At 44.4% G+C, this 24,588-nt stretch overlaps 1 protein-coding gene across 4 annotated transcripts in view; it reads right to left on the bottom strand.

Annotated features, from left to right (window-relative positions):
• The window catches only part of AHRR (aryl hydrocarbon receptor repressor), a 140,751-nt gene that overhangs the window by 43,736 nt on the left and 72,427 nt on the right, over positions 1 to 24,588 (bottom strand). Inside the window, exon 1 of one of the 4 annotated variants that reach the window (XM_064270287.1) lies at positions 6,477 to 13,264. The exons of 2 other annotated variants lie outside the window; for them this stretch is intronic. The gene's annotated coding sequence lies outside the window, so the exon portion shown is untranslated. Of the gene's footprint in view, positions 1 to 4,740; positions 6,210 to 6,476; positions 13,265 to 24,588 lie in introns of those variants that run through there. One more of the 4 variants, XM_064270282.1, reaches the window with a different exon arrangement.

Genomic DNA, 24,588 nt, shown 5'->3' with positions numbered 1-24,588 from the left:
ACTCCTCACCAGTATCATTTTCTTTCTTACACTCCAGTCCAATCCCTGCCTGAAGAGTTGGCTTCGGGAATTGTTCCAGTCTTGGGCTAACAAAGGGTCCAGAGACCATGACCTCCAGGGTCCCTCTAGTCTCAGTCAGACCATTAAGTCTGGTCTTTTTATGAGAATTTGAGATCTGCATCCCACTGCTCTCCTGCTCCATCAGGGATTCTCTGTTGTGTTCCCTGTCAGGGCAGTCATTGGTGGTAGCCAGGCACCATCTAGTTCTTCTGGTCTCAGGCTGATGAAGTCTCTGGTTTATGTGGCCCTTTCTGTCTCTTCAGCTCATCTTTACCATCTTTGGTGTTCTTCATTCTCCTTTGCTCCAGGTGGGTTGAGACCAATTGATGCATCTTAGACGGCCGCTTGCTAGCGTTTGAGACCTCAGACGCCTCTCGCCAAAAGTGGGATGCAGAACATTTTCTTAATACATTTTGCTATGCCAATTGACCTAGATGTCCCCTGAAACCATGGTTTCCAGACCCCCATCCCTGCTACTCTGACCTTCAAAGCTTTTGGTTTTATTCAGGAAACTTCTTTGCTTTTGGTTTAGTCCAGGTTTGCTGACTTCCCCTGCACTGTGTATTGTCCTTCCCTTCACCTGAAATAACTCTTGTCTACTATCTAGTTAATGTGAAGGCTGTGGTCTTTGTTCTTCAGTAAGTGCTTCAAGTCCTCTTCACCTTCAGCAAGCAAGGTTGTGTCATCTGCATATCTCAGGTTGTTAATGAGTCTTCCTCCAATCCTGATGCCCCGTTCTTCTTCCTATAGTCCAGCTTCTCAGATTATTTGGTCAGCATACAGATTGAAAAATATTTTTGTAGTTAGTTACGGCAATAAAAGCATTTTTCATAAGCTCAGCTTACCTGTATCAACATACCTACAATGCTAAAACTCTATGCTAGTTTACTTTTTTTTTAACTTTTGAACGTGCTCTGGTCAGGGCCGTCATTACTACCCAATTATAATGACGCTCAGAATCACGAGCTTTCGGCTGCACGCACTGGAAGCACACGCTGTTTTCATTGCTGCTGGTGTTTTTATGGTTGCTGATCTTGTCAAATTTTCTGGTGTTTTAGCTACAATATTGTGGTAAGCAGTATTTGTGAACCTATAGTAAAACTTTTTTGAGAATGTAGTAGTAATTAAAGAGAGAGAAGGAGTGATATACAGGAACCATGATTTACGAGTCACAGTAGTACAAAAAACATTACTAAGGATTCTGTATGGTCTAGGAAGGGACTTACCGCGCTGGGTGACACCAACCCTAGTGACATCACTACCCTGCAGGCTGGCCCAGGTCAGCAGCCCCTTCAAGCTGCCATCCACGTGCCTAGCCTCAGGCCTCTGAAGCTCTTCCCTGGGATACGGGCAGAAGGAGGGTGGGTGATGCTGGGTCCACCAAGAGACTGTTGGAAAACACTGTATCACGTCTACTCAGACTCTGCTGTCACAGCAGATGGTCAGGAAGTGAGGAGGTCAGATGGCCAGTAGGTGGTGGGTCCAGGGAGCATGCTGAAAGCTGAGTGTGGTAGGTGTCTAATCACCCGTTCCACGTTGGGCAGGATGACGGTAAAGGGCTCTGCTCCCGTTCGTGGAAGCTGGGCAGGTGGGAGGCTCCCCCAGCCCTCCCGAGCCCTCCTCCAGCTCTTCCCCAGCCCTCCCCACCCTTCCCTCAGTCCCCCCAACCCTCTGCCAGCTTTCCTCACCCCTCCCCTTCCTCCCCATCCTTCCTCTCCCCCCAGCCCTCCCCCACCCCTCCCCATCCCTCCCCCACCCTTCCCCATCCCTCCCCCAGCCCTCCCCATCCCTCCGCCACCCCTCCCCATCCCTCCCCCACTCCTCCCCACCCCTCCCCACCCCTCCCCATCCCTCCCCCACCCCTCCCCATCCCTCCCCCACCCCTCCCCATCCCTCCCCCACCCCTCCCCATCCCTCCCCCACCCCTCCCCAGCCCTCCCCCACCCCTCCCCAGCCCTCCCCCAGCCCTCCCCATCCCTCCCCCACCCCTCCCCAGTGGCGTGAGGGCTGAGGGGGAGCTGTTCCCGGCCTGGCTGCGCCTGCCAACAGGGCACCAGCTTTCCCTGCAGTGGCTGCTGCATACTGATGGTGCTTACTAATAATAGTTCAAAGACCCAAGACATTTTCAAGGCTTGAGTACATAAAATGCCTTCCTAAAAAAAGATTTTATGAGATTAGTCACAACCAAAAACAACCTTAATTTTCACTCACGAGGCAGAAATTTAAAAAAAAAAAAAAGAAAGACTGTATAATGCTGCTTGGCAAGTCATCTGGATTCAATATCAGACCGACGTTCTGGTCCGGGATGGTCATGCCAAGTGCTTTCAAGCACGTGGGACCGGCTGTAAATATGCATCGGACTTTTGTTTGTTTTCTCTCCCTCTCCCTTTTTAATCCTACAAGACTGTTGCTTAAAAAAAAAAAAAAAATGGTACATGGAAAATGAGATCACTTTTCCAAGTGGAAAAAGGGATTTGGCCCCAAGCTGAAGGCTGCACTTTTTAAGGGGAAAATCACATCTCTGTTCAATTACCGGCAGTCACGGAACGCTGCACCTGCCGAGGCTCGCAGCGCAGGGGGACACGTGTGCGGGGGGACACGTGTGCGGGGGACGCGTGTGCAGGGGGACGCGCCGCCGGGGGGAACATGTATGCAGGGGGACGCGTGTGCAGGGGGACGCGTGTGCACGGGACGCGCCGCGCGGCGGGGGGGCGCATGCGCAGACACTCATGGCCACTAGCGGCCCCTGGGGAGCGAACGCTGAGCGCCGCCGGGCTTCCGTCGGCAAAACCCTTTCAATATCCTGCGCTCCTTCAGTCCCACGCCAGAAAAAACTGCCAGCAAGTACTTCAAAGATTATTTTCGTCAAGGTCGTGGCAGAGGAAAAAAAAAAGAGGGAAGAAGGAACAATTGTAACCGCCGCCCTCCTTGCTCTTCCCTGGACTCAGGGAAGTGGGCAGCGGGCTCTGGGGAGAGCCGTTGCCGTGGCGACGGGCAGCGAGGGCGGCCGCCAGTCACGCTAGCGGGCGGCGCGCCGGTCAGCTGCGCGGCCGGGCGGGCGCTGTGCGTGCGAGCGGTGCTCCCTGCGGCTCCGGGCGCGGAGGAACGGCTGTTTACAGAGTCCACAGACAGTCAGCTCATCCTTGATGTCTTCCAAGCAGGCACAGCGCCTGGAAACATTCCTGCAGCGTCAGGCTGGTTCACTGTCGACCATCAAAGCGACGGGCGACCCCTAGCCTGGGCGGGGGCTGGCCCGGGACCGGCCCGCCTGAAAGGGTGTCGGGGCAGACCCGGTCCTGGGAGCACGGCCCAGTGGGGGCTCCTTCGGCAGCTCCTCCCGCATCCAGCCCCAGCCCTTCTGCCGGTGGCTCCTCTTCTGGTTGGTGGAGGGCAGCTGGTCACCTGAGATTAACCTGGCCAGGGCCCTCCTTCTCCAGCTGAGCTATTTCCACCTCTGACAGGCCTCTTGTCTTCTGTGTGACCACCCTTCAGGGCCTCTTGCCCTAACACCGCCACTGACACCGCCAGGAGTAGAGGTGCTGGGTGATGGAAAGTCAGTTCAGGCCTCCACAGGAGCAACCCCCCACCCCCGGGGCCCTCCCAGCGCCCCCTGAGTGCCAGCAGGTGCAGAGTCCAAAACACAGCATTCAACACACTAGAGCCCACAGTGCTCACAGCTCAGTGATGATGCAGCCATGCGTGCCACACACAGCGGCGTGACCTCAGTCTTCCCATCTGAGAAATGGGAGCAGCGACGACAGGAGTGAATGGTCAATGAGGCACTCAGCTCCGTTCAGGCACAGAGTATGCACTGAACCATTATTTGATATTATTGTACTATTAGGATGCAAGATGTGCTGGACACACAACTTAATATCAGAAGTATTAAACTTATAATTAGATCAAAGCATACTGTTAACAACTGGGGTCTGCTGTCTGAATGCAAACATATCCATGCTATTGATTATTCTTTTTGGATTATTTGAAGAAGGAGACATCAGGATTGGAGGAAGACTCGTTAACAACCTGCAATATGCCAATGACACGACCTTGCTTGCCAAAAATGAAGATGACTTGAAGCACTTAGGTCAAAGACTATAGCCTTCAGTATGGATTACACCCAATCATAAAGAAAACAAAAATCCTCACAACAGGATTCATAAACAACATTATAATAAACAGAATTGAAATAGTCAAGGATTTCATTTTACTTGGATCAACAATCAACACCCATGGAAGCAGCAGTCAAGAAACCAAACAACATATTGCACTGGGTAAATCTTCAGTAAAAGGCCTCTTTTAAGTTTTAAAAAGCAAAGATGCTGCTTTGATGACTAAAGTACGCCTGACCCAAGCCATGGTCTTCAATCGCCTCATGTGTTTGTGAAAGCTGGACAATGAAAAAGGAAGACAGAAGAAGAATTGATGCATTCAGACTGTGGTTTTGGCAAAGAATACCGAATACACCATGGACTACCAGAAGAACAAACAAATCTGTGTTGGAAGAAGTACAGCCAGAATGCTTAGAAGTGAAGATGGTGAGATTTCAGACACATCATCAGGAAAGGCCAGTCACTAGAAAAGTCATCATGTTTGTTAATGCAGAGGGTCAGCAAAAACAAGGGAGACCCTCAGTGACATGGATTGACACAGTAGCCTCAACAATGGACTCAAGCTTACCAACGATCATGAAGATGGTGCAGGATGGGCAGCATTTTGTTCTGTTGTAGTTAAGGTTGCCATGAGTCGCAGACAATTGAAGGGCAACTAACACCACAACCACAACATAGACTATCTGATGATGCAGGGGCAGGGGAGGGGCTCCATCTGGAAGAACCACACCCATCCTGCTGAGGCTCCTGGCTGCTGAGGGTGGGGGCTGTGACCCACTGCTCCCCTGAAATCTCTGATCCCAGCCTCACAGCCGTGGGCCTCCCCAGACCTTCCAGCCTTTCCTCCACACCTGCAAACCACCAGAGCAGCAGGCACAGAGGAGGGGTCCTGGGGGGCTAGAGACTTGGGGTTAGGTTCCCTCTAAGGAGCCAGGTGGTTTATCTGAGCGGACCTGGGTGGGCGATGGGAGATCCTCAACAACAACGAGCACCCATACCGATCCACCTTAGCCCTGCAGCTAGGTGGAAGAGAGGACTGAGTCGGATGCTGGAACAAGCCTCGGTAGTTCACACAAGGGCCAGGGGCCACGCACAGGTGACGGGCAGGTTCCTCTTCTGGGGAGGCTCACCTGGCCTCCTCTGAACCCAGGAGATCTCCACACCAGCCAGTGATCAAAACAGCTCTGTTCTGCTGACTACACTCAGAATGGTGCCATGGTCCAACACCCTGACCCTCATGAGGTCCCCCAGGTGGCAGGCCTGGGCCCACTTCCTGCTGAGGTCCCCGCCCGGCCCCTCCCAGGGACCCTGGGTGGGCTGAGTGATCACTGAGGGGCAGGTCTGCTGTCACTGACTGTGGCACCCTGACCCCCCTCGACCTCCAGCCAGGCATGGGGACAGTAGACAATCCTGGGGTGTAAAAGCCACAGGGAGGTCAGACCCAGCCTCCAATCCTGAACCGCCCTAGAGGGGTTGTGACCCTCAGGGAGATGCTTCATCCTCCTCCTGGAGGTCAGATGGCCCGGCTTGTCCTGGGGGCAGCGGCCTGAGGTGGCAGAGGCTGGCGGGCACTGCCCTGGGGGCTCACCTTTGGGCTGGGGCTGGAGCAATGAATGCCCCAACAGGGTCCTCCTAGCTTCCTTTTTTCTGAGTGCTCCTTCTACCTCCCGTCCTCCCCAGAGCTGACTTCTGCTGGTGGTTCACACCCCACCTCTCTGGACCCTCTCTGGTCCAGTCCCGTCCACCCTGTGGCTCTCTCTTGCCATCTGCTCTGGCCCTGGCGTAGGGTGGCACGTCGTCCCCACTGCTGTCATGTTTCCACCATTCAACCAAGTTTCCAGGGCACCTGGGGACTCTTAACCCAAACTCACGTAGAGCCAACCATGGGGCAACCTCGAAAGGGGAGGAAACGGGGCAGGAGGAGACCTGTACATCATTCTCTGTCTCCCATGTCCCCCCACAACCCCAGGTCCTTCCCCTCCCCCCAAGTTCTTTCACTGATCTCCATGTCCTCCCCCCTAGTCCTTCTGCCCACTCCATGTTCTTCTCCCTTCATGCCCTTGCCCTCCCCCACCCTCTTCCTACCCTCCCTCCACCCTACAGCCTCCCTCCCCACCCTCTACTCTCCCCCTCACCCCCCACCCCACCCCCTCCCTGTCCTTCCCCTCCCCCCACGTCCTGCCCCCACTCCACATCCTCTCCCCACTTCTCCTCCTCCCCCTCACTCTCACCCTGCCCCCATGTCATTCACCTCTTCCCCTTCTTTCCCCACACCCTATACCCGCCCCTTCCTCTCACACTCACCACCAAACTATCCTGGGCACCTCAGACCACACTGGTCAGGAAGGCCGGGACTGCTGCCTCAAGGGTCTCAACCAGGCCAGGTGAGCTCAACCAGGCCAGAGCTCAACCAGGACAGGCCTTTCTTTAAAGAGCAACCATATGAGGTGAGGGAAGACTCCACTCTCCACTGAGTTAAGCTTAAGTGCCAGGCACTGCTGGTTTCCGGGAATTCCTCAGGAGTCTGGCTTTTCCAGAAACCAGGCCCACATCAGCGCCAGCCTGCTGAGCAGCCACCACGTCCTGCTGTCTTTTGCAGGGTACCCACGGGTGCCCCTGTGCACAACAAAGTCAGAACTAGACAAGGTGAATCAGATCCGACTCCTAGGTGGGAGGCTGAGCCCCTACACAGTCGCCCTAGCCCTTCCACATCCTAGAACTGGTGGACGCTCATTTCAGGGAACTTGTGAAATCCCCTCCTCTCAGGCCTCAGATGAGTCAGCAGGCTTTCCTGTTTGTTTTAATTTGAGGATCCCAGTACAGCCTGGTGGTCAGCCACCTGGACCAAGCCAACTGGACCTGCTGCCTCTTCTGTAGCTTTGTGTCCACACTTAGCACTTAGCGAGGGTTTGTTAAATTAGAGGACACAAGGCTCCCTGCATCAGCCAAGACAGGCTCACCAGCTCCTCCCCAAAGTCCTCCAGAAACTAGACCAGGAAAGGGGTGGAGGGAGATAACAGCAGCCCAGATTCCAAGCCTCACCGCTGCTACAAACAATGCAATGATGCTCTTAGAGGCTGAAGAAGACAATTTTGGACCTAAAATTTTATACCCAGCAGAATTATTATCCAAATGTGAAGGAAGAAAAAATATTCTCAAGCGTGCAGTGAGACCCAAGAAGATTCTACACTGAGACCAACTGTGAGAACACTTGGGAGGAAGAGCACAAAGAAGAGAAATGAATCCAGGGATGCTGCTGCCAAAGACTTGTAAGAAGGTGTTGTGGACTGAATTGTGTCCCCCTGGAACATGTGTGGAAGTCCTGGCCCCTGTCCCTGTGACTGTGACCTTGTTTGGAAATAGAGTTTTTCTTTGTTATGTTAATAGGGTGGGTCCTGAACCTAATCCCTTCTGAACCTTCAACCAGTTGCTGTTGAGTCGCTTCCAACTAATGTCAACCCCATGTGTGTCAGAGTAGAACTGTGCTCCATAGACTGTGACCTTTCAGAAGCAGATCACCAGGCCTTTCTTCCCAGGTACTTCTTGGTGTGTTTGAACCACCAACCTTTTGGTTAATACCCAATTGCTTAACTGCATCACCCAGAAAGTCCAATCCTGTCTGAGTAGTGTCTTAAAAAGCTGAGTTTACTCAGCCCCCCATATTCATGGGTTCTTCATCCATGGATTCAACCAACTGCAGGTTGAAACTATTTGGAAAAAAAAAAGTTCCAAAAAGAAAACTTGAATTTGCAACAAATCGAGCACTATGCTGAATCCACGTGAATGAAGTGATGTGTAGGCACACCATCAGAGTTCCCAGCAGAGCTCAAGAAACTCATAGAAGAGAAGGGCTCCCTTCCGCAACAAGTCTTCAATTTGTTGAAACACCTATTTACATAGCTTTTACAGTGTATTAGGTATTATAAGTGATCTAGAGATGAGTATAATGACATGTGCAAAGAGCTGGAGATAGAAAACCAAAAGGGAAGAACATGCTCAGCATTTCTCAAGCTGAAAGAACTAAAGAAAAAATTCAAGCCTTGAGTTGCAATAGTGAAGGAATCTATGGGGAAAATATTAAACAAAGCAGGAAGCATCAAAAGAAGATGGAAGGAATACACAGAGTCATTATACCAAAAAGAATTAGTCAAGGTTCAACCATTTCAAGAGGTAGCATATGATCAGGAACCAATGGTACAGAAGGAAGAAGTCCAAGCTGCACTGAAGGCATTGGTGAAAAACAAGGCTCCAGGAATTGATGGAATATCAGTTGAGATGTTTCAACAAACAGATGCAGCGCTGGAAGTGCTCACTTGTCTATGCCAAGAAATATGGAAGACAGCTACCTGGCCAACCAACTGGAAGAGATCCATATTTATGCCTATTCCCAAGAAAGGTGATCCTATCAAACGCAGAAGTTATAGAACAATATCATTAATATCACATGCAAGCAAAATTTTGCTGAAGATCATTCAAATAGCAGCTGCAGCAGTATATCGACAGGGAACTGCCAGAAATTCAGGGCGGATTGAGAAGATAATATGGAACTAGGGATATCACTGCTGATGTCAGATGGATCCTGGCTGAAAGCAGAGAATACCAGAAGGATGTTTACCTGTGTTTATTGATTATGCAAAGGCATCCAACTGTGTGGATCATAACAAATTATGGATAACATTGGGAAGAATGGGAATTCCAGAACACTTAATTGTGCTTGTGAGGAACCTGTACATAGATCATGAGGCAGTTATTTGGACAGAACAAGAAGATACTGAGTGGTTTAAAGTCAGGAAAGGTGTGCATCAGGGCTGTATCCTGTCACAATACCTATTCAATCTGTATGTTGAGCAAATAATACAAGAAGCTAGACTATGTGAAGAAGAACAGGGCATCAGGATTGGAGGAAGACTCATTAGAACCTGTGTTATGCAGATGACACAACCTTGCTTGATGAAAGTGAAGAGGACTTGAAGTACTTACTGTTGAAGATCAAAGACCACAGCCTTCAGTATGGATTACACCTCAACATAAAGAAGACAAAAATCCTCACAACTGGACCAATGAGCAACATCATGATAAACAGAGAAAAGATTGAAGTTGTCAAGGATTTCATTTTGCTTGGATCCACAATTAACAGCCATGGAAGCAGCAGTCAAGAAATCAGAAGACCCATTGCACTGGGCAAATCTGCTGCAAAGGACCTCTTTAAAGTGTTGAAAAGCAAAGATGTCACCTTGAAGACTAAGGGGTGCCTGATCCAAGCCATGGTATTTTCAATCGCAATCATATGCATGTGAAAGCTGGACAATGAATAAGGAAGACCGAAGAATTGATGTCTTTGAATTGTGGTTTTGGCAAAGCATATAGAATATACCATGGACTGCCAAAAGAATGAACAAATCTGTCTTGGAAGAAGTACAACCAGGAAGCTCCTTAGAAGCAAGGATGGCAAGGCTGTGTCTTATATACTTTGTACACGTTGTCAGGAGGGATCAGTCCCTGGAGAAGGATATCATGCTTGGTAAAGTATAGGGTCGGTGGAAAAGAGGAAGACCCTCAAGGAGATGGATTGACACAGTGGTTGAAACGATGGGCTCAAGCATAACAAGGATTGTAAGGATAGCGCAGAACTGGGCAGTATTTCGTTCTGTTGTGCATAGGGTCGCTATGAGTCAGAACCGACTCGATGTCACCTAACAACAGTAACAACAAAGATGATTTAAAATACACAGGAGGATGTGTGTAAGGTATATGCAAATACTACACCATTTGTATAGGAATTTGAGCATTCTCGGATTTTGGTATCCACAAGAGGTCCTGGAACAACCCCCTGTGGATACCGAGGGACAACTGTACAGACACGGAGACACACACAGGAGGAAGAGACCAAGTGAAGGACCATCTACAAACCTAGGAATGCCAAGGAATCCCCAGGGCTACTGACCCGTGGGGGAATGTTGGCTCTAACACACCTAAGAAACCAACAGGGAAATGAATTTGTACAGGCTTTATTTTATTTTAAAGGCAACCCCTGGAAGAACAAAAATAGAATGTGTAACTTTTAAACTATCATCAGAAAACTCAGTCTATCGCATGAAGAGCTAGAGAGAAGAAAAATAGAAACCAAAGAAAGTACAGTAAGTGGAAATAGAAAACATGATGGCAGAAGTCAGCCCCCAAATATGAATAATTGCAAGCAGTATAAACTGGTTGCAGTCCCTGGTGGTGCAGATGGTTAACATGCTAACCAAAAGTTGTACATTAGAGTCCACATAGAGGAGTCTGAGAATCAGCCATTGCAAACTCTCTGGAGCACAACTCTACTCTGACACATGGGGGTGCCATGAGTTGAGTCAACTCGATGGCATCTGGTAGTAGGTAGGTAGGTGGGTAGGTAGGTATGAACCAGTTAAACTCTTGGCTAGAAAAGACACACAGTTTGAGGCAAGGGTCCTCAGTGTGCTTTCTGCAAGAGGCACACTTGAGAAAGAAGAGTTAAAAATTGAAGAATGGAAAAAGATATATCAAGCAACAAGAATAAAAAAAAAAGCTGGGGAGCAATCCTGACATATGACTAAATTTCCTGGGGCAAAAGGGTTAAAGTTAAACATGCAAAATTTAAAGGATCAAGGTGCCTAGAGCCTGTCACAGAAGTCAGCAGTCCCTGCGTCATTTCCTGCTCCTCAGAGCAACTGCTTTGAGCTCTCTTAACCATCAGTTGGAAACCCTGGTGGCGTAGTGGTTAAGTGCTATGGCTGCTAACCAAAGGGTTGGCAGTTCAAATGCGCCAGGTGCTCCTTTAAAAATCTATGGGGCAGTCGAGCACTGGGTTTTTGTGGGAACCATCGGTTTGGGTCCTTACCTCTGGCTTGCTGAGTCATGTACTTACATAACAAACTGTTGTTGCTGAGTCATGTACTTACATAACAAACTGTTGTTGGGTTTCCCAAGGTTTCAGACATTGTACTGGGGCTCCAGTGGGCGCTGAGAATGCCACTGTTCCCTGCCCTGCACTGGCAAACACCAGCACACTGCACCCATTTCCCTAATTCAGCTGGGTCCTAACTTTGCTTAAACCGTATTCCAGATTGATTTTATTATGAGTTTGCCCAGACTCTTAGCTGTGCCATGTAGAATGTGCTTTGAACGCATCATGTTCCTGAACAATTTTTTATTTGCTTGGAGCTAATAAATGTCCCTTTTTGCTGATTTATCATTGATTTACCCCCCAGACCCTCGTGTTGAATGAACTTTTCCTCCCTCAGTGACCAGGGGCCTTGGACAGCCTGCCAATTTCACCTCCCAGAAGCATCTCCAGGGGCTTCTGTCCAGCTCCATGGGCCACTGGGTCAGTGGCTCCCGCTCTCCCACCCTCCTGGATGCCCCTCCACCTCCTGACAGGACCTCCTACCCTCATTCTGGGGAGAAATCCCTCAGGGCTTCTTGAGAACCAGCAAGACCAAGATGTCTGAAGATGGCTTTATGCCCCTCAACCTGAGTGAGGGTTTAGGAGTGTGTGAATTCTTTCCTTTGGGGCCCTGTGGGCATTTCTTCACAGGCTTCTAGGTTCAGGTGTTGCTGCTGACACCACCAATGTCTTCCCCATCCTTGGTCCTCTCCATGAGACCTGTCCTTTCTCTCTGAGAACACTAAGGATCTGCTTGTTGTCCCCTGGGTTGCAGACTTTCACCAAGGTGAGTGCCGGGGGCCTCTCCATCCAGTGCTGGCCACCTGGCCCTGATATTCCGGAATACCTGGGCTTACTCCCTGACAATGTCCTCCCTCTGGTCGTCTTCTGGAACTCCTACTAAGCAATCTCATCTCGTCAGTCCTGTGATTTCCTAGCTCTCCTCTACTGTTGTCCACCTCTTTTCCTTTATGTGTGGAAAGATTTCTTAAACTCTGACCTCCCACCCTTCTACTGAATGCACCCAATAATAGAACTCCAAAGTACAAGAAGCAAAAACTGAAAGGAGAAATAAAAAAATACCAATTATACATGAATAAGGAAGACCAAAGAAGAATTGACACTTTTGAATTGTGGTGTTGGCAATATCAAATATACCATGGACTGCCAAAAGAACAAACATCTATCTTGGACGAAGTACAACCAGAATACTACTTAGAAGCAAGGATGGCGAAACTACACCTCACATACTTTGGACGTGTTGTCGGGGGGATCAGTCCCTGGAGAAGGACATCATGCTTGGTAAAGCAGAGGGTCAGCGAAACAGAGGAAGACCCTCAACAAGATGAATTGATACAGTGGCTGCAACGATGGGCTCCAGCATAACAATTATTGTGGGGATGGCACAGGACTGGGCAGTGTTTTGTTCTGCTGTACATGGGGTCGCTATGAGCTGGAACCGACTTGATGGCACCTAACAACAAAAACAACAATATACATGGAGACTTCAACACTCCTCTCTCTGTGCTGAGACTACACAGAAAGTCAACAAAAATATAACTAGAAAAAGATCAGATAATTAAAGCCAGAATAGGTATAAGAAAAAGAAATAATAATTTTAAAAATTTACAATTAAGAAATTACAAAAATAAAATTAAAAATGGACAATTAGACAATTTCAATAATTTAAGCTTCCACCTTAAAAAACTAGGAAAGGGAAAGAAAATTTAACCCAAAGCAAGGAGAAGGAAGGAAATAATAAAGATAAGAGCATAAATCAATGAAATGGCAAACAGAAAAACAATATAGACAAGGAAACCAAAAGCTTTTTCTTTGAAAAAAATCAATAAAATTAATAAAGCTCTAGCCCAGTGGACCAAGGGAAAAAATGAAAGAAGACATAAGCTACCAATGGAATGAAAAGGGTGACATCATTACAGAACCAACAGACATTCAAAGGACAACAATTCTGTGCCCATAGATTCAATAACGTAGACGAAATGGACTAATTCCTTGAAAAACACAAATTAAAAATTTCACTCAACAAGGATAACCAAAACAGTCCTACATCTATTAAAAAGATTAAATTCATAGTTTAAAATCTCCCAACAAAGAAAACTCCCAGGCCAGATGGTTTCCCTAGTGAATTCTACCAAACATTTCAGGAAAAAATAACACCAATTCTAAACAATGTCACAGACAATGGAAGAGAAAGAAACACTCTCAACTAATTTTATGTAGCTAAAAAAAAAAAAAAAAAAAAAAAAATTCTTTTTTTAGCATTACTGTGATACCAAAGGAAGACAAAGATATCACAAGAAGAGATAAGTACAAATATTTTTTTAATTAACTTTTATTGAGCTTCAAGTGAACATTTACAAATCAAGTCAGTCTGTCACATGTAAGTTTATATACACCTTACTCCGTACTCCCACTTGCTCTCCCCCTAATGAGTCAGCCCTTCCAGTCTCTCCTTTCGTGACAATTTTGCCAGCTTCCAACTCTCTCTATCCTCCCATCCCCTCTCCAGACAGGAGATGCCAACACAGTCTCAAGTGTCCACCTGGTATAATTAGCTCACTCTTCATCAGCATCTCTCTCCTACCCACTGTCCAGTCCCTTTCATGTCTGATGAGTTGTCTTCGGGAATGGTTCCTGTCCTGGGCCAACAGAAGGTTTGGGGACCATGACCACTGGGATTCCTCTAGTCTCAGTCAGACCATTAAGTATGGTCTTTTTATGAGAATTTGGGGTCTGCATCCCACTGATCTCCTGCTCCCTCAGGAGTTCTCTGTTGTGCTCCCTGTCAGGGCAGTCATCGATTGTGGCTGGGCACCAACTAGTTCTTCTGGTCTCAGGATGATGTAGGTCGCTGGTTCATGTGGCCCTTTCTGTCTCTTGGGCTCTTAGTTGTCGTGTGACCTTGGTGTTCTTCATTCTCCCTTTGATCCAGGTGGGTTGAGACCAATTGATGCATCTTAGATGGCCGCTTGTTAGCATTTAAGACCCCAGACGCCACATTTCAAAGTGGGATGCAGAATGTTTTCATAATAGAATTATTTTGCCAAATGACTTAGAAGTCCCCTTAAACCATGGTCCCCAAACCCCCGCCATTGCTCCGCTGACCTTTGAAGCATTCAGTTTATCCCGGAAACTTCTTTGCTTTTGGTCCAGTCCAGTTGAGCTGACCTTCCATGTATTGAGTATTGTCCTTCCCTTCACCTAAAGCAGTTCTTATCTACTAATTAATCAGTAAAAAATCCTCTCCCACCCTCCCTCCCTCCCCGCCTCGTAACCACAAAAGTATGTGTTCTTCTCAGTTTATACTATTTCTCAAGATCTTATAATAGTGGTCTTATACAATATTTGTCCTTTTGCCTCTGACTAATTTCGCTCAGCATAATGCCTTCCAGGTTCCTCCATGTTATGAAATGTTTCACAGATTCGTCACTGTTCTTTATCGATGCATAGTATTCCATTGTGTGAATATACCACAATTTATTTAACCATTCATCCGTTGATGGACACCCTGGTTGCTTCCAGCTTTTTGCTATTGTAAACAGAGCTGCAATAAACATGGGTGTGCATATATCTGTTTGTGTGAAGGCTCTTATTTCTCTAGGGTATATTCCGAGGAGTGGGATTTCTGGGTTGTATGGTAGTTCTATTTCTAACTGTTTAAGATAACGCCAGATAGATTTCTAAAGTGGTTGTACCATTTTACATTCCCACCAGCAGTGTATAAGAGTTCCAATCTCTCCACAGCCTCTCCAACATTTATTATTTTGTGTTTTTTGGATTAATGCCAGCCTTGTTGGAGTGAGATTGAATCTCATTATAGTTTTAATTTGCATTTCTCTAATGGCTAATGATCGAGAGCATTTTCTCATGTATCTGTTAGCTGCCTGAATATCTTCTTTAGTGAAGTGTGTGTTCATATCCTCTGCCCACTTCTTGATTGGGTTGTTTGTCTTTTTGTGGTTGAGTTTTGACAGAATCATATAGATTTTTAGAGATCAGGCGCTGGTCGGAGATGTCATAGCTGAAAATTCTTTCCCAGTCTGTAGGTGGTCCTTTTACTCTTTTGGTGAAGTCTTTAGATGAGCATAGGTGTTTGATTTTTAGGAGCTCCCAGTTATCTGGTTTCTCTTCGTCATTTTTGGTAATGTTTTGTATTCTGTTTATGCCTTGTATTAGGGCTCCTAAGGTTGTCCCTATTTTTTCTTCCATGATCTTTATCATTTTAGTCTTTATGTTTAGGTCTTTGATCCACTTGGAGTTAGTTTTTGTGCATGGTGTGAGGTATGGGTCCTGTTTCATTTTTTTGCAAATGGATATCCAGTTATGCCAGCACCATGTGTTAAAAAGACTATCTTTTCCCCAGTTAACTGACACTGGGCCTTTGTCAAATATCAGCTGCTCATATGTGGATGGATTTATATCTGGGTTCTCAATTCTGTTCCATTGGTCTATGTGTCTGTTGTTGCACCAGTACCAGGCTGTTTTGACTACTGTGGCTGTATAATAGGTTCTGAAATCAGGTAGAGTGAGGCCTCCCACTTTCTTCTTCTTTTTCAGTAATGCTTTGCTTATCTGAGACTTCTTTCCCTTCCATATGAAGTTGGTGATTTGTTTCTCTATCACATTAAAAAATGACATTGGAATTTGGATCGGAAGTGCATTATATGTATAGATGGCTTTTGGTAGAATAGACATTTTTACTATGTTAAGCCTTCCTATGCATGAGCAAGGTATGTTTTTCCACTTAAGTATGTCCTTTTTAATTTCTTGTAGTAGAGCTTTGTAGTTTTCTTTGTATAGGTCTTTTACATCCTTGGTAAGATTTATTCCTCAGTATTTTATCTTCTTGGGGGCTACTGTGAATGGTATTGATTTGGTGATTTCCCCTTCCATGTTCTTTTTGTTGATGTAGAGGAATCCAAGTGATTTTTGTATGTTTACCTTATAACCTGAGACTCTTCCAAACTCTTCTATTAGCTTCAGTAGTTTTCTGGAGGATTCCTTAGGGTTTTCTGTGTATAAGATCATGTCATCTGCAAATAGAGATAATTTTACTTCCTCCTTGCCAATCCGGATGCCCTTTATTTCTTTGTCTAGCCTAATTGCTCTGGCTAGGACTTCTAGCACAATGTTGAATAAGAGCGGTGATAAAGGGCATCCTTGTCTGGTTCCCATTCTCAAGGGAAATGCTTTCAGGCTCTTTCCATTTAGAGTGATTTCGGCTGTTGGCTTTGCATAGATGCCGTTTATTATGTTGAGGAATTTTCCTACAATTCCTATTTTGCTGAGAGTTTTTATCATAAATGGGTGTTGGACTTTGTCGAATGCCTTTTCTGCATCAATTGATAAGATCATATGGTTTTTGTCTTTTGTTTTATTTATATGGTGGGTTACATTAATGGTTTTTCTAATATTAAACCAGCCTTGCATACCTGGTATAAATCCCACTTGATTGTGGTGAATTATTTTTTTAATATGTTGTTGAATTCTATCGGCTAGAATTTTGTTGAGAATTTTTGCATCTATGTTCATGAGGGATATAGGTCTGTAATTTTCTTTTTTTGTGATGTCTTTACCTGGTTTTGGTATCAGGGAGATGGTGGCTTCATAGAATGAGTTAGGTAGTATTCCGTCATTTTCTATGCTTTGAAATACCTTTAGTAGTAGTGGTGTTAACTCTTCTCTGAAAGTTTGGTAGAACTCTGCAGTACAGCCATCCGGGCCAGGACTTTTTTTTGTTGGGAGTTTTTTGATTACCGTTTCAATCTCTTTTTTTGTTATGGGTCTATTTAGTTGTTCTACTTCTGATTGTGTTAGTTTAGGTAGGTAGTGTTTTTCCAGGAATTCATCCATTTCTTCTAGGTTTGCAAATTTGTTAGAGTACAATTTTTTGTAATAATCTGATATGATTCTTTTAATTTCAGTTGGGTCTGTTGTGATGTGGCCCTTCTCGTTTCTTATTCGGGTTATTTGTTTCCTTTCCTGTATTTCTTTAGTCAGTCTAGCCAATGGTTTATCAATTTTGTTAATTTTTTCAAAGAATCAGCTTTTGGCTTTGTTAATTCTTTCAATTGTTTTTCTGTTCTCTAATTCATTTAGTTCAGCTCTAATTTTTATTATTTGTTTTCTTCTGGTGCCTGATGGATTCTTTTGTTGCTCATTTCCTATTTGTTCAAGTCGTAGGGACAGTTCTCTGATTTTGGCTCTTTCTTCTTTTTGTATGTGTGCATTTATCGATATAAATTGGCCTCTGAGCACTGCTTTTGCTGTGTCCCAGAGGTTTTGATAGGAAGTATTTTCATTCTCGTTGCATTCTGTGAATTTCCTTATTCCCTCCTTAATGTCTTCTATAACCCAGTCTTTTTTCAGAAGGGTATTGTTCAGTTTCCAAGTATTTGATTTCTTTTCCCTAATTTTTCTGTTATTGATTTCCACTTTTATGGCCTTGTGGTCTGAGAAGATGCTCTGTAATATTTCGATGTTTTAGACTCTGCAAAGGTTTGTTTTATGACCTAGTATGTGGTCTATTCTAGAGAATGTTCCATGTGTGCTAGAAAAAAAAGTATACTTTGCAGCAGTTGGGTGGAGAGTTCTGTATAAGTCAATGAGGTCAGGTTGGTTGATTGTTGTAATTAGGTCTTCCGTGTCTCTATTGAGCTTCTTACTGGATGTCCTGTCCTTCTCCGAAAGTGGTGTGTTGAAGTCTCCTACTATATATGTGGAGGTGTCTGTCTCACTTTTCAGTTCTGTTAAAATTTGATTTATGTATCTTGCAGCCCTGTCATTGGGTGCCTAAATTTTTAATATGGTTATATCTTCCTGATCAATTGTCCCTTTTATCATTATGTAGTGTCCTTCTTTATCCTTTGTGGTGGATTTAAGTTTAAAGTCTATTTTGTCAAATTAATATTGCTACTCCTCTTCTTTTTTGCTTATTGTTTGCTTGATATATTTTTTTCCATCCTTTGAGTTTTAGTTTGTTTGTGTCTCTAAGTCTAAGGTGTGTCTCTTGTAGGCAGCATATAGACGGATCGTGTTTCTTTATCCAGTCCAAGACTCTCTGTCTCTTTATTGGTGCATTTAGTCCATTTACATTCAGCGTAATTATAGATAAGTAAGTGTTTAGTGTTGTCATTTTGATGCCTTTTTATGTGTGTTGTTGACAATTTCATTTTTCCACTTACTTTTTTGTGCTGAGATGTTTTTCTTTGTAAATTGTGAGATCCTCATTTTCATAGTATTTGACTTTATGTTTGTTGAGTTGTTACGTTTTTCTTGGTTTTTATTTTGAGTTATGGAGTTGTAATACCTCTTTGTGGTTACCTTAACTGTTTTTTTTTTTAATATTTACCTCTATTTTTCTAAGTTAAAACCTAACTTGTATTGTCCTATATCGCCTTGTATCCCTCAAATATTTTTCGTGAACATAAAAACACACACAAATGGCAAAATACAAGCAAATTGAATCCAGCAATATATAGATGTAGTTTATCCTGGAAATGCAAGGTTGGTTCAACATTTGAAAACAGTCATTGTAATTCACCATAATAGCAGAGTAAAGAAGAAAAACAATGATCATCTTGATAGTTGCAAAAAAAAAAGCAGCTGACAAAAATTAACATCCATTCATGATAAGAACTCTCAGGAAACTACGAATAAAAGGGAAATTTCTTAATCTGATAAAAGGCATCTACAAAAACACTAAACTAATATACTTAATGGTGAAAGACTGGAGACTTTTCCTCAAGATCAGGAATAAGACAAGATGTCCTCTCCCACCACTCCTATTCAACATTGAATTGGAAGTTCTAGAAGCACAATACTAAAAAAAAAAAAAAAAAAAAAAAGCCAACCATTGCTATCTATTCCAATTCATGGTGACCCCATGTGTATAAGGAAAAAAAAGGAAGGGGTAGGGCATGTAGATAGAAAACTCTCTTCACTGACAACATGATTGTTGTTGTTAGGTGCCATCAAGTCGGTTCCGACTCATAGCGACCCTATGCACAAAACAACTAAATTCTGCCTGGTCCTGCACCATCCTCACAATAGTTGTTATGCTTGAGCCCACTGTTGCAGCCACTGTCAGTCCACCTTGTTGAGGGTCTTCCTCTTTTTTATTGACCCTCTACTTTACCAAGCATGATATCCTTTTCCAAGGACTGGTCCCTCCTGATAACATGTCCAAATATATGTGAGACATAGGATCACCATCCTGGCTTCTACGGAGCATTCTGACTGTACTTCTTCCAAGACAGATTTATTTGTTCTTTTGGCAGTCCATGGTATATTCAATATTCTTCGCCAACACCATAATTCAAAAGCGTCAATTCTTAGATCTTCTTTATTCATTGTCCAGCTTTTGCATGCATACAAGGTGATTGAAAACACCATGGCTTGGTCAGGCACACTGTAGACTTTAAAGTGACATCTTTGCTTTTGAACACTGGAAAGAGGCCGTTTGCAACATATTTTCCCAATGCAACACGTCATTTGATTTCTTGTCTGCCGCTTCCATGGGTCTTGATTGTGCATCCAAGTAAAATAAAATCGTTTATAGCTTCAATCTTTTCTCCATTTATTATGATGTTGCTTATTGGTCCAGTTGTGGGGATTTTTGTTTTATGTTGCGGTGTAATCCATACTGAAGGCTGTAGTCTTTGATCTTCATCAGTAAGTACTTCAAGTCCTCTTCACTTTCAGCAAGCAAGGTTGTGTCATCTGCATAATGTAGGTTGTTAATGAGTCTTCCTCCAATCTGATGCCCTGTTTTCTTCATATAGCCCAGCTCCTTAGATTATTTGTTCAGCATATAGATTGAATAGGTATAGTGAAAGGACAAAACCCTGACACACACCTTTCCTGACTTTAAGCCACACAGTATCACCTCGTTCAGTTCGAACAACTGCCTCTTGATCTACGTGCAGGTTCCTCATGAGCACAATTAAGTGTTCTGGAATTCCCATCCTTCACAATGTTATCCATAATTTGTTATGATCCATACAGTTGAATGCCTTTGCATAGTCAATAAAACATAGGTAAAGATCTTCCTACTATTTTCTGCTTTCAGCCAGGATCCATCTGACATCAGCAATGATATCCCTGGTTCCACATCCTCTCCTGAATCCATCCTGAATTTCTGGCAGTTTCCTGCCGGTGTGCTACTGCAACCACTTTTGAATGATCTTCAGCAAGATTTTACTTGCCTGTGATATTAATGACATTGTTCAATAATTTCTGCATTCGGTTGGATCATCTCTCTTTGGAATAGACATGCCGTGAATTGAATGGTGTCCCCCCAAAATATGTATAAACTTAGGCCATGATTCCCAGTATTATGTGGTTGTCCTCCGTTTTGTGATTGATGTAATTTTCCTATGTGTTATAAATACTCATCACTCCCTGTGGCTAACGAGGCAAAATTAACCCAACAAAATTAGATTATGTTAAAGAGGATTAGGGTGCAGTGTAACACCCTCACTCAGGTCACATCCCTGATCCAATGTAAAGGGAGTTTCCCTTGGGTGGGGCCTGCATCACCTTTTATCTTACGAGAGATAGAAGGAAAGGGAAGCGAGCAGAGAGAGGGGGACCTCACCAAGAAAGCAGCACCGGAAGCAGAGGCACGTCCTCTGGACCCGGGGTTCCTGTGCGGAGAAGCTCCTAGTCCAGGGGAAGACTGATGAGAAGGACCTTCCTCCAGACCTGACAGAGAAAGAAAGCCTTCCCCTGGAGCTGATGCCCTGGATTTGGACTTCTAGCCTACTAGACTGTGAGGAAATAAATTTCTTTTTGTTAAAGCCATCCACTTGTGGTATTTCTGTTACAGCAGCACTAGCTAACTAAGACAAGGCATACATATGGATCTCTTCCAGTCAGTTGGCCTGCTAGCTGTCTTCCAAATTTCATGGCATAGACGAGTGAGCACCTCCAGTGCTGCATCTGTTTGTTGAAACATCTCAGCTGGTATTCTGTCAGTTCCTGGAGCCTTGTTTTTCACCTATGTCTTCCGTGCAGCTTGGACTCGCACATGATAGTCTAAACACAAAATCCCAAGGAATCTACAAAAAAGCTCCAAGAACTATTCATGAGTTTAGCAAGTTCCAAAGATACAAGGTCAACCTAGAAAAATCAACTGTATTTCTATATACTAGCAATGAAGAACCGAAAATTGAAATTAAAAAACAGTCCCATTTACAACATCACCAAAAATATAAAATACTTAGGTAGAAATCTAAAATACGTAAAAACTAGACGCTGGAAACTACAAAACGCTGATGAGAGTAATTAAAGAAGATCAAAATAAATGGAGACATACACTGCGTTCACGGATTGGGAGAGTCAGTATTGTTAGGATTGTTGTTGTTGTTAGGTGCCATTGAGTCAGTTCCAACTCATAGCGACCCTATCCACAACAGAACGAAACACTGCCCGGTCCTGTGCCAAACTTACAATTCTTGTTATGCTTGAGCTCATTTTTGCAGCCACTGTGTCAATCCACCTTGTTGAGGGTCTTCCTCTTTTCCGCTGACCCTGTACTCTGCCAAGCATGATGTCCTTCTACAGAGACTGATCCCTCCTGACAACATGTCCAAAGTATGTAAGGTGCAGTCTAGCCATCCTTGCCTCTAAGGAGCATTCTGGCCACACTTCTTCCAAGACAGATTTGTTCGTTCTTTTGGCAGTCCGTGGTATATTCAATATTCTTCGCCAACACCACAATTCAAAGGTGTCAACTCTTCTTCGGTCTTCCTTATTCATTGTCCAGCTTTCACATGCATACGATATGATTGAAAATACCATGGCTTGGGTCAGGTGCACCTTAGTCTTCAGGGTGACATCTTTGCTCTTCAACACTTTGAAGAGGTCCATTGCAGCAGATTTGCCCAATGCAATGCGTGTTTTGATTTCTTGACTGCTGCTTCCATGTGGATCCAAGTAAAATGAAATCCTTGACAGCTTCAATCTTTTCTCCGTTTATCATGATGTTGCTCATTGGTCCAGTTGTGAGGATCTTTGTTTTCTTTATGTTGGGGTATAATCCATACTGAAGGCTGTGGTCTTTGTTCTTCATCAGTAAGTGCTTCAAGACCTCTTCACTTTCAGCAAATAAGGTTGTGTCATCTGCATAACGCAGGTTGTTAATGAGTCTTCCTCCAATCCTGATGCCCTGTTCTTCTTCATATAGTCCAGCTTCTCATATTATCTGTTCAGCATACAGGTTAAATAGGTATGGTGAAAGAATACAACCCTGACGCACGCCTTTCCTGACTTTAAACCAATCAGTATTCCCTTATTCTGTCTGAACAACTGTCTCTTGATCTATGTAAAGGTTCCTCATGAACACAATTAAGTGTTCTGGAATTCCCATTCTTCGCAGTGTTATCCATAGTTTGTTATGATCCACACAGTCGAATGCCTTTGTATAATCAATAAAACACAGATAAGCATCCTTTTGGTATTCTCTGCTTTCAGCCAGGATCCATCTGACATCAGCAATTATATCCCTGGTTCCACGTCCTCTTCTGAAACCAGCCTGAATTTCTGGCAGTTCCCTGTCGATATACTGCTGCAGCTGTTTTTGAATGATCTTCAGCAAAATTTTGCTTGCGTGTGATATTAGTGATATTGTTCTATAATGTCCACATTCGGTTGGATCACGTTTCTTGGGACTAGGCATAAATATGGATCTCTTCCAGTCAGTTGGCCAGGAAGCTGTCTTCCATATTTCTTGGCATAGACGAGTGAGCACCTCCAGTGCTGCATCTGTTTGTTGAAACATCTTAGTTGATATTCCATCAATTCCTGGAGCCTAGTTTTTCGCCAGTGCCTTCAGAGCAGCTTGGACTTCTTCCTTCAGTACCTTTGGTTCCTGATCATATGCCACCGCTTGAAATGGTTGAATAACGACTAATTCTTTTTGGTATAATGACTATTCCTTCCATCTTCTTTTGATGCTTCCTATGTCGTTTAATATTTTCCCCATGGAATCCTTCACTATGGCAACTTGAGGCTTGAATTTTTTCTTCAGTTCTTTCAGCTTGAGAAACACTGAATGTGTCCTTCACTTTTGGTTTTCCATCTCCAGCTCTTTGCACATATCATTATAATACTTTACTTTGTCTTCTCGAGAGGCCCTTTGAAATCTCCTGTTCAGTTCTTTTGCCTCATCATTTCTTTCTTTTGCTTTAGCTGCTTGATCTTTGAGAGCAAGTTTCAGTGTCTCTTCTGACATCCATCTTGGTCTTTTCTTTCTTTCCTCTCTTTTCAGTGACCTCTTGCTTTCTTCATGGATGATGTCCTTGATGTCATTCCACAATTTGTCTGGTCTTGGGTCATTAGTGTTCAATGCATCAAATCTCTTCTTGAGATGACCTCTAAATTCAGGTGGAATATACCCAAGGCTGTATTTTGGCTTTTGTGGACTTACTCTGATTTTCTTCAGTTTCAGCTTGAACTTGCATATGAGCAATTAATGGTCTGTTCCACAGTCAGCCCCTGGCCTTGTTCTGACTGACAATATTGAGCTTCTCCATTATCTCTTTCCACAGATGTAGTCAATTTTATTCCTATGTGTTCCATCTGGCGAGGTCCACGTGTATAGTTGCCATTTATGTTGGTGAAAAAAGGTATTTGTAACGAAGAAGTTGTTGGTTTTGCAAAATTTTATCATCTGATCTCCAGCATTGTTTCTATCACCAATGCCGTATTTTCCAACTACCAATCCTTCTTTGTTTCCAACTTTCACATTCCAATCACCAGTAATTATCAATACATCCCAACTGCATGTTCCATCAATTTCAGACTGCAGAAGCTGATAAAAATCTTCAATTTCTTCATCTTTGGCCTTAGTGTTTGGTGTGTAAATTTGACTTTTAGGGGAATGCAAATTAAACCATAATTAGATTCCACTACACATCTATTAGAATGGCTTTTAAAAAGCGACCATACCTGAGTAGGGTCGTGAGCAGCCATCCCATTCAGAGCAAAGGAGAATGAAGAAAACCAAAGACACAAGGAAAATATTAGTCCAAAGGACCATTGGACCACATGAACGACAGCCTCCGCCAGCCTGAGCTCAGAAGAACTGATGGTGCCTGGCTGCCACCATGGACTGTTCTGACAGGGATCACAATAGAGGGTCCCAGACAGAGCAGAAGAACAATGTAGAACAGAATTCAAATTCACAAAAAAGATCAGACTTACTAGTCTGACAGAGAATGGAGGGCGACTATGGCTACCAGATACCCTGCTAACTCAGAACTGAAGTCACTCTCGAAGTCGACCTTTCAGCCAAAGACTAGACAGGCCTATAAAACAAACAATGACACGTGTGAGGAATGTGCTTCTTAGATCAATCAGATGTACGAGATCAAATGGGCAACACCTGCCCAAAAGCAAAGCCAAGAAGGCAGGAAGGGACAGGAAAACTGGACGAATGGATGTGGGGAACACAGGATGGAAAGGAAGGGACTACTGACACATTTC

This window comes from Loxodonta africana, chromosome 2, assembly GCF_030014295.1.
Source record: "Loxodonta africana isolate mLoxAfr1 chromosome 2, mLoxAfr1.hap2, whole genome shotgun sequence".
NCBI classification, from domain to species: domain Eukaryota; kingdom Metazoa; phylum Chordata; class Mammalia; order Proboscidea; family Elephantidae; genus Loxodonta; species Loxodonta africana.
The sequence above is the reverse complement of the archived record's forward strand: the minus strand, read 5'-3'. Positions and strand labels throughout refer to the sequence as shown.